Raw genomic sequence first — 8,881 nt, 5'->3', positions numbered from 1 at the left:
GAATTATTAGGTATGTCCCACTTGCTTTCCCTTTTAACTCTTTGATTAAGAGTGAAAACATTTGTAAACTCCGAAGTCTGACGTTCATTTTGGACAGTAGTGAATAATCACTACCTCTAAACAAATTTCCGAGAATGTATGTTGTCCACTTTTCTTCTTCAACATTTTCTTTCTCTTTTCTTCATTGTAGTCTGTGGTTTTTATTGACTCAGTTTTTTGGATGTATTTTTGTGCCTTATAATGCTTGTCAAGTTTTCTAACAAATATAAAGATCTTTTGCTAGCTGTTCCTTAGTTCATACTTGAACTGGTTGACTGAAAGGTTCTCAGTTTAATTGAAACAGCCTCTTGTTAGTTCCCAATCCACAACTTAAAGCCCTTCATTCTTGTCATTGGAGAAATGTTAGCTCATCGGAACCTTCCTTTCTTAATTCAGATTGTCTTATAATGACACAACTCTTAAAAAGCGTATTTAGTGTTATATAGTGAGAAAAGACTAGAAGCAAATTGCAGGAGACCTTGATTTTTGTCCTGAGGCTTGGTTAGAAGGACAGTGAGGAGTGAACTGGTTGAGCATTTCCATCTGGCACTGATTACTTGTGTGATCTTTGGAAAATTATTTATCCTTGGTTTCTTTGCCTATAAAGTTAAGGTGGTGGCCCAGAGGAGCTATGACTCGATCTGACAGAGGAGCAGCATATTTGAAATTGTGCTTGCAAGGAAAAGTCTGGGTCAACAAGGCTCCCATACATTTAAGGTTCCTTCTGATTCTGAAATGCTTTTTCGGCCACAGTGTTCCTTTGAAAGCACATATCATGGGACTTGAATCCACTGTCTTTTTATTGATCACATATCTGGCATCAGGACTTGCTGAAGTTTTCAGGTTCTTTATGTCTCAAAGCAGAAGAAATTCAAATATAGTTGGCCTAAGAGGCAAAGTGATAGTTAAGAAGTAGATTTACTGACAGAGAAACATAGTCCATAGACAGAATGTGGGCCATCTCAGAAGGCAAGAGGCCCCAAAATACGGGGTGGTTAAGTTTTTTTGACCTACGACTTTCATAATAGGACGATTTTTCCAACTGTTTTGGAGAGGAAGGCAGGGATTTTCTTGGGCTACTTGCCCTCTTTCCTGCCTTTTGTGGTAAGCTTTGGCGCTCTCATGGTCCCTGTGGTGTGTCCTTTAGTTGATGTATTACCATTCGTGTATAATAAGGCTCAGGGTCCACTGAAAGTCAAATTTTCCTCTATCTTCCACCTAGTTGGTTCTAGCCAGTTTATGTCATATCCTCAAGGGCTATTTCATCCTGTTTTTTAAAAAACGTATGTATTTTTTTGGCTGCATGCACGGCGTATAGGATCCTAGCTCCCTGACCAGGGACTGAACTCTTGCCCCCTGCAATGGAAGCATGGAGTCTTAACCACTGGACTGCCAGGGAAGTCCCTACTGCCATTCTTTTAAAGATTGTGTCTTGTCCCCTTGTATCCTCTTCCACCTGTAAAACCTTCATAATAATTTCACCCTTTCCTTGTCTTTCAAGGTTTTTCCCATAGTTTAGAGGCCACTGTTTGCTTTTATTTCTTAGTTATTCAGAGAAGAAAGTATTTAAGTGTTGGAGCACAAAAGCTGCTACTAAACCCCTAAAATAATGTCTTGTATCAGCCACAGCCATGAACACATCTGGAAGGGTACAGCACCATATGCCTGAATGTTCCTTTGTTTTACCTAGGGATATGTTAGCAGAAACTCTAAGTGTAGCCATTCCCTAATCCTCCCCATCCGGGACCTACCTTAAAGTGGATAGAACACAAAGATGGTATGATTTGAGGGGATACCAGGCAGGATGCTTCTTTCAGAAATGCTTATTCTACTGCCTCTTAGGCCAACATTATTAAGCTTAACTTTGGCTCTTGAAAGTTACCACAAGTGCTTAAAAACACATCTTTCAAAAACTGGAAAAAAAAGTCTAATCTTAGAAGAACAGGAACATTCATAGAGTACAGTGGGTCAAGTTCAAACTAAAACTTTCAGTGAGACATTAAGAAAGATATTTCAGTGTATATTTCCTCTGACAGGAGGCGAAGGTCATCTGCTTCTCACCCTGCAAATAGCACATCAACATCTTCACATTTCTCCCTACTTGTTCCTGGGTTATCAAGTGTACCATTCTTTAATGCTCAGTCACAAAGTTTACTCTGAGAGTTCTCAGTTTACCTGTGTGTGGGAGTTGCTGTTGAAAAACAGATTTCAGATTAAGATTTCCTTTGTGCCTGTTTTTAGAAGTATTTATTTGGTCTGAGTCATAGTCCATTTTTGGCCATCAGTATGTTTATAGGCAAACTTCTTAAACTTATCTCTGGGTGTTTTGTTTAACTGCATTTAAAGGCATTAATAATGAAGTAATGTTTAAATGAAATTATGAAAATGTATTAAATACAGGGGAAATTTTTATGCCTTTTTATTGTAAATTGTAAGCAATGAACAACTTTATTTTCTGTCAAAGTTTTAGTGTTATAATTTATAAACATAGGGTTATATAAGCTTGTAACATACATTTATACTTTTAAACTGTTTATATTAATTGGTGAGGAAGAAAAAAGTAGATTCTGAAAAAAACAGAATTGTGAGCATCCCAGATGAATAGAGTGTGACCTCCTTTGACTAGAGCTTACCTAGTGAGATTTATGATGTGCTTGACCGATTTTGTTGATTTATCTGTGATTCTTCTGCCTCCTGTTCATTAAAAATATTCTCTGAAGTTTTAGACACTTATCCATTTGTTCAACAAATTATCTCTTATTCACCCCCTGTGTTCTGGACACTGTGCTTGTGCCTGCAGTTAGGAAGATAAGGAGTCCCTCTCAGTGTGAGTGGGTGACAAAGACAAAGACAACACACAAATGAAATATGCTTGAGATGCCAAGAGGTTCCTGGGAAGGAGCTCCTGGTTCTGCTGGTGGAGTCAGGGGAGGCCTTTCTGAGGAGGGAACACACCCTCCCTAAGGAGCACATGCCCGCCATCGTGAGCTGGAGCAGGAGGAAGCAGGTGTATGCGGTGCTCGGTGCTCGCTTGGCTGAGGAGCCCTGAGCCCTGGGATATTGGCCTCAGGGCACCTCGCCCTGCCTGAGAGGTTCTGGGAAGGTGCTTGGAGAAGGACCACCAAGGGTTGGAGGAAAAACATGGAATGGGGGAAGCTTCCAGGAGGCCAGGGCACAGGGCTGATTGTATGATTTATTTAAGGAATGACAGTTAGCTCGGAAAGGCCAGGAGACAGGGTTTGTGAGGGGAGTTGATGAGGGAGGGTGTGGGATTTTACCAGTAGCTAGTCCTTAGTTCTTACCATGTGCAGGGCACCATTCTAAACCCTGAGCATCCGTTAGATCCTTTACTCCTCATATAACGCGATGAAGTTACTGTTATTATCTCCATTTTGCAGACAAGAACATTGCGGTGGCATTAAAATATGTCCACAGACTCTTTAATGTGCTTCCCTATAAGCAGACCCTAATTCCTCTCCCCTTGAGTCTGGGCTGGCCAATGACTAGCTTCCAACTAATAAAATATAACAGAAGTGACAGTTTGTGACTTCTGAGACTAGGTCATAAAAGGTGTTAAAGTCTCCTTCTCCTTGTTGCTGTCTCATTCATTCTGGAGGAAGCCAGCAGCCATCTGATGAGGACACCTAAGCAGCCTTAGGGAGGGGCTCACGTGGCAAGAAATGGAGCCCGCCTGCCAGGAGCCTCCTGCCATCTGCCCTGTGAGGGAACTGTTTTGGAAGAAAATTTAGCCTCCGTCTGGCCTTCAAAAGACTGCAGACCCAGCCTCAACCACAACCTATGTAGTGCGGCTGCTTCCAAATTCCTGATCCCCCACCGTCTCTGGGATAATAAGTATTTGTTCTTTTAAGCTACTGAGTTTTTTTCTTTCTTTATGGCTGTACTGGGTCTTCGTTGCCTTATCACAGTGACTTCTCTTGTTGCGGAGCACAGACTCTAGGGTACTTGGGCTTCAGTAGTTGCTGCACCTGGTAAGCTACTAAGTCTTGAGGTCATTTGTTACGCAGCACTAACTAACTAATACATACACTGAAGCATCACACATTAACATTTCCAGGGTCACATACGTTATAAATTATGAATTTGAAATTTGAACTCAGGCATTCAAACTTCAGACTCTATTCACTTCAACTATACTATTCTGCCTTGAAAAGTAGGCGGGCCTCTTTCTCTGGAGATCTAGTACTTATATTAATATTACACTTAAACACACACACTATCTTCCGCTCTGTTTTTTTTTTTTTTTTTTTTTTTTTTAGGACTTGATCTTGATAGTGATAGGAAACCACTGACAGCAGTTGTTTATTGGAAAGATCCTTTGGTGTGGAGGCTTGATTGTAAGGAGCTCTAACTGGAATTAGGAAGAATAGTGTCAGGTGATGGGATAATCCAGATGGGGAATGTGAGGTCCTGAACTAAGGCATGGGATGGAAAGGATTAGGCAGGTTCAAGAACTGTTTCGTGGGTAGACTTGAAGGACCCTAATGTGGCTGACTAGGTATTTGTGATGCCCGGCTGTGAGAGGGCGGGAAGAGTCACTGGATAGATCTGGTGCCCTGGTGGGTGGGTGGGTGGGGAGGGGGATGCTAACAGCTGGTAGAAGAGTAGGGGACGGTTGTGAGGAGCTCTGCCTTTGCCTCAGTGCATTTAAGACATTTAAGAGATACTTGAGAGATGGGATCCAAGCGCCACTAGAGACGTCTGAGCTGAGAGGGGGACCCAGGAGTCCTCAGCCCTCCTCTCGAGGATGCTGACGTGATGGCATGGACCACTGCACCCTGGGAGAATGTGTGGAATGAGAGGACGAGAGTCTTTCCAAGGAGGCCTGGCCTAACCTTGACAGGGGCTAGGCAGAGAGAGGAGCCAGAGAAAGGAGAACCATGGAAAATGGCATCAGAAAACATAGGGACAGAGAGGTTTGAGCAAGAGAGTATTATTCCCGTGTCAGATGCTGCCTTTGCATCTGACAGGTGCCACTTTCCGAGTCCGTGGAACCTGACCACTGTGACTTCTAGGCCCTTAGAAAGAGCACAGCCCCCTCCCCCATGGGCATCTTTCCCCAATGCTGCCCATTGAGGCACCCCCAAAGGCTCCCTGAGGAGCTGCATGTGGTTGCCTGGCCTTGGCAGATCAACTTACTTAACTCATTTCAGTTCTACCAACATTTGTGTAAAGTTGAGCACGTAACAAATGATTTCTTGGATGGCTAAATACTTACTAATAATACATGCAGGACACTGGTAGGGCAAGGCATTACTCTCTTCACATGTGCAAAAGTAATATAAGAAGATTGCTCCACAAGCCCATTGACTTATTAAGTAGCTGCAGATTTTAATGAGGGCTTGATATCTCCTATAGAGACACAGGATTTTGTTTCTGTTGTGGAATAGCTATTCATGTTAATAATAACAGAAAAAGGAGGCCACTGAAATTTTTCCTAATATTTTATTGTGTCTACAAAGGTATTTTCGAAAGTTAACATGGATTATTATGCTGAAATTTTAAAAAGGGCGTCTTTAATGAAATAAGCTTCTTTCAACTCTAGCTGTTCTAGTGGCAGCTTCCTGGTGTAGCTGACAGTCATTATTTTTAAAAGTTGTATTTAAGTTAACTGAAATGTCAGTACTTAAGCTCTCTTCATGATTAGATATGGTGATTAGAGTCTCTTTTAAAATTATGCTCGGATTTTCTATTAGGAAAACCACAGTGGAGCCATGACACAATTCAGTTCAGTTCAGTCGCTCAGTCTTGTCCGACTCTGCAACCCCATGAACTGCAGCATGCCAGGCCTCCCTGTCCAAAACCAACTTCCGGAGTCCACCCAAACCAATGTCCATCAAGTCGGTGATGCCATCCAACCATCTCATCCTCTGTCATCCCCTTCTCCTCCTGCCCTCAATCTTTCCCAGCATCAGGGTCTTTTCCAATGAGTCAGCTCTTCGTATCAGGTGACCAAGTACTGGAGTTTCAGCTTCAGCATCAGTCCTTCCAATGAACACCTAAAGGATTGATCTCCTTTAGGATGGACTGGTTGGATCTTCTTGCAGTCCAAGGGACTCTCAAGAGTCTTCTCCAACATCACAGTTCAAAAGCATCAATTTTTCGGTGCTCAGCTTTATTTATAATCCAACTCTCACATCCATAGATGACTACTGGAAAAACCATAGCTTTCACTACACAGATCTTTGTTGGCAAAGTAATGTCTCTGCTTTTTAATATGCTGTCTAGGTTGGTCATAACTTTCCTTCCAAGGAGTAAGCGTCCTTTAATTTCATGGCTGCAATCACGACCTGCAGTGATTTTGGAGCCCAGAAAAATAAAGTCAGCCACTGTTCCCACTGTTTCACCATCTATTTGCCATGAAGTGATGGGACCAGATGCCACGATCTTAGTTTTCTGAATGTTGAGCTTTAAGCCAACTTTTTCACTCTCCTCTTTCACTTTCATCAAGAGGCTCTTTAGTTCTTCACTTTCTGCCATAAGGGTGGTGTCATCTGCATATCTGAGGTTATTTATATTTCTCCCGGTAATCTTGATTCCAGCTTGTGCTTCTTCCAACCCAGTGTTTCTCATTATATACTCCGCATGTAAGTTAAATAAGCAGGGTGACGATATACAGCCTTGACGTACTCCTTTTCCTGTTTGGAACTGTTTAGAACCAGTCTGTTGTTCCATGTCCAGTTCTAACTGTTGCTTCCTGGCCTGTATACAGGTATCTCAAGAGGCAGGTCAGGTGGTCTGGTATTCCCATCTCTTTCAGAGTTTTTCACAGTTTATTATAATCCACACAGTCAAAGGCTTTGGCATAGTCAATAAAGCAGAAATAGATGTTTTTCTGGAACTCTTGCTTTTTCCATGATCCAGCAGATGTTGGCAATTTGATCTCTGGTTCCTCTGCCTTTTCTAAAACCAACTTGAACATCTGGAAGTTCACGGTTTACGTGTTGCTGAAACCTGGCTTGGAGAATTTTAAGTATTACTTTACTAGCATGAGATGAGTGCAATTGTGTGGTAGTTTGAACATTCTTTGGCATTGCCTTTCTTTGGGATTAGAATGAAAACTGATCTTTTCCAGTCCTGTGGCCACTGATGAGTTTTCCAAATTTGCTGGCATATTGAGTGCAGCACTTTCACAGCACCATCTTTCAGGATTTGAAATAGCTCAACCGGAATTCTATCACCTCCACTAGCTTTGTTCGTAGTGATGCTTCCTAAGGCCCACTTGACTTCACATTCCAGGATGTCTGGCTCTAGGTGAGTGATCACACCATTGTGATTATCTGGGTCGTGAAGATCTTTTTTGTACAGTTCTTCTGTGTATTCTTGCCACCTCTTCTTAATATCTTTTGCTTCTGTTAGGTCCATACCATTTCTATCCTTTATTGTGCCCATCTTTGCATGAAAGATCCCTTGGTATCTCTGATTTTCTTGACGAGATCTCTAGTCTTTCCCATTTTATTGTTTTCCTCTATTTCTTTGCATTGATCCCTGAGCAAGGCTTTCTTTTATATATATATATATGTATATATATATATATATGTGTGTGTGTGTGTGTGTGTGCGTGTGTGTTTCATATATATATATGAAACACATATATGTATATATGTTTTTCATTTATTTATATTAGTTGGAGGCTAAGTACTTTACAATATTGTAGTGGTTTTTGCCATACATTGATATGAATCAGCCATGGATTTACATGTGTTCCCCATCCTGAACCCCCCTCCCACCTCCCTCCCCATCCCATCCCTCTGGGTCATCCCAGTGCACCAGCCCCGAGCACTTGTCTCATGCATGAAACCTGGACTGGCGATCTGTTTCACAATTGATAATATACATGTTTCAATGCTATTCTCTCAGATCATCCCACCCTTGCCTTCTCCCACAGAGTCCAAAAGTCTGTTCTATACATCTGTGTCTCTTTTTCTGTCTTACATATAGGGTTATTGTTACCATCTTTCTAAATTCCATATATATGCGTTAGTATACAGTATTGGTGCTTTTCTTTCTGGCTTACTTCACTCTGTATAATAGGCTCCAGTTTCATCCACCTCATTAGAACTGATTCAAATGTATTCTTTTTAATGGCTGAGTAATATTCCATTGTGTATATGTACCACAGCTTCCTTATCCATTTGTCTGCTGATGGGTAACATCACTCATTATCAGAGAAATGCAAATCAAAACCACAATGAGGTACCATTTACGCCAGTCAGAATGGCTGCTATCCAAAAGTCTACAAGCAATAAATGCTGGAGAGGGTGTGGAGAAAAGGGAACCCTCTTACACTGTTGGTGGGAATGCAAACTAGTACAGCCACTATGGAAAACAGTGTGGAGATTCCTTAAAAAACTGTAAATAGAACTGCCATATGACCCAGCAATCCCACTCCTGGGCATACACACCAAGGAAACCAGAAATGAAAGAGACACGTGCCCCCCAATGTTCATCGCAGCACTGTTTATAATAGCCAGGACATGGAAGCAACCTAGATGAGCAAGGCTTTCTTATATCTCCTTGCTATTCTTTGGAACTCTGCATTCAAATGGGTATATCTTTCCTTTTCTCCTTTGCTTTTCGCTTTCCTTCTTTTCACAGCTATTTGTAAGGCCTCCTCAGACAGCCATTTGCTTTTTTTGCATTTCTTTTTCTCGGAGATGATCTTGATTCTTGTCTCCTGTACAATGTCAGGAACCTCCATCCATAGTTCATCAGGCACTCTATCAGATCTAGTCCCTTAATTCTATTTCTCACTTCCACTGTAGGTTCATAATAAAGTTTCAAAGGTCTGATAACTTTTATATACTAAATACTGAATTTTAAG

This window comes from Muntiacus reevesi, chromosome 7 (assembly GCF_963930625.1).
Source record: "Muntiacus reevesi chromosome 7, mMunRee1.1, whole genome shotgun sequence".
In the NCBI taxonomy this organism is placed as follows: Eukaryota; Metazoa; Chordata; class Mammalia; order Artiodactyla; family Cervidae; genus Muntiacus; species Muntiacus reevesi.
The sequence above is the reverse complement of the archived record's forward strand: the minus strand, read 5'-3'. Positions refer to the sequence as shown.